This window comes from Orycteropus afer, unplaced genomic scaffold (assembly GCF_000298275.1).
Source record: "Orycteropus afer afer isolate SDZICR_OR568_19922 unplaced genomic scaffold, OryAfe1.0 scaffold00544, whole genome shotgun sequence".
In the NCBI taxonomy this organism is placed as follows: Eukaryota; Metazoa; Chordata; class Mammalia; order Tubulidentata; family Orycteropodidae; genus Orycteropus; species Orycteropus afer.
Genome location: NW_006922131.1, coordinates 1,115,992 through 1,118,004, shown reverse-complemented (window position 1 = coordinate 1,118,004; position 2,013 = coordinate 1,115,992). Strand labels below are relative to the sequence as shown.

The 2,013-nt window shown below is 32.5% G+C and overlaps 1 protein-coding gene across 1 annotated transcript in view; it reads right to left on the bottom strand.

Moving 5' to 3' along the window:
• DACH2 (dachshund family transcription factor 2) overlaps positions 1–2,013 on the bottom strand; it is a gene marked incomplete at its 3' end in the record, with an annotated part of 1,102,952 nt that overhangs the window by 147,984 nt on the left and 952,955 nt on the right. The window lies entirely within an intron of this gene.

Sequence of the window (2,013 nt, the reverse complement as noted above, 5' to 3'; positions counted from 1 at the left end):
ACTTTAACCAGTGTCAATAATCATTGCTAAACACCTGAATAGTTAAAAGTGTTACGTTTGAAAGAGTTAGTACAGTGTCTAAGGCTGTCTCAGAAATAGGTAAAGAAAGAAGAGCAACTGATTGAGAATATTTCATTATTATAATATCAATATATAGCCCAAACCCAATTCTAAACTGAAATTAGCTATTGCTTGCATAAACAGAAATATTATAATACTTTTATTCTTAGTGAGATATAATTTAGATTCTTACAATCAGAACATGTTAAAATTATTATCATTCAATCTGTAGCCAGCAGATTTGATTACCGACGTGTTTTGAGCATCTTGCACATAGAAAATTTTCAATAAATACACTCAATACCAAATGCAAATGTCAAAATGTCTCTATTTCTCTCTATTTCTGTTAGCAGTCTGTGAGACAAGTAGCTGCCAAGGGAAGAGGGTTTTGCTTTTTTACTTTGGTTCCACATGGGTGAAAAAGTGTGGGATAGTCCCCATTGCTCTATTCTAAAGAATTACAGAACTGACTAATAAATAAAGACCATGTCAACACAACATCATCACTAGTAATTGACTTGGCCAATTATTTGACAAAATTTGTGGAAAATTAAATAAGAGGCTTGACTGATAAGCCAATTTAGTCAAAACTGTTTAGTCAAAGCCCTAATAATCTAGCATAATCTAGTGATATTTCTACACTCTCTGAAAATTTCCACATAATAGCAAAGATGGCATTTTATCATTTTCAGAGCTATAAATCATTTTGAAAATCATGATGATATTACTTAAAACAGATGTGAAAACATATGTTTGCCACAGTTGTATAAACTGCTTACTTGTCATACGTAATGAATTTTGAGATTTCAGCTTTAACTAAATTCCCATTTAATAAATAAAATCTATTTGAGGAAAAGATTTTATCTTAGTATCACAAATATAAATGGTGGAAATTGACATAGGAAATTCCATTTAAAAGAGAGCTTTCCACTATAACTGGTGCAGTTTAATATACTAATCCTGTTTATTAATGGCCTCATCATAATGTGTGGCCCACCTATCTGACTGAAATGAGAAAAATATGCCATTCCACAGCAAGAGACTCAGAAATGACAATATATACCACTGTGTATTTTATGAAAATCAGTTACCTTATGTCTGTGCTAGTGCTCCAGCTGATTTTTCGTAAGACACAACAGTGTGTACATGAGCCTTGTAGTACACAGACCAGTCCTAAATGCCTTTTTTGACTTAATGAAATTTGTAGTTCTGATGGAATCATGTGTGTCATATGCAGCTTGAGATTTTCCTGGAAATACTGCTTTAGTATCAGGCTGTCCTTTAAATAGTTATGCCTTAGTGAGAGAGTGATCACAGAACAAACAGTTGCTGGATTATGAATGAAGTTTTCTCTTTAACTAGAATGTCATTACTTGTATAAGAGTTTGAATAGTTTAATATACAAAACCTGACATCTTCCATCTGACAACTATTCTGAAATCAATCATTTTTATCTTGGAACCCCAGAGGGTATAACCTTTCAGTGTCTGGCTTAAAAAAGACTAAACTTGTGGCAAGGAAACCGACCATGAATCGATGAAATTAAAATTATACATTATTTCAAATTCTAAATAAAAATGCTCATCTAGGTAATTAGGAAGAAATTTCAGTCTAGAGAAGAAAGAAACATTTCTCCATTAACTCTTCATCTCATGGAGTCTTTTTTCTATGTATATAAACATCTTTAGTAGATATAGGGGGAAAAAAAAAGCACTCTGTGGGGAAATACTAACAGACCATCTGATGATCTTACATTCTTTAGCTTAGACATAATAACGCATGGTGACAGCCATTATGCACACCATTTCCTTTCCTCTTATCTTTTCAGCCTTTAAACAAAGTTGTACTCAGCTTTCATGTCAGGAGAGCATCAGTTAGATTGAGGCCATATATGTCAGTATTCTGAGCAAATACTTGATGGATTAACTTGCTAAAATTTCATTTTAAATATTC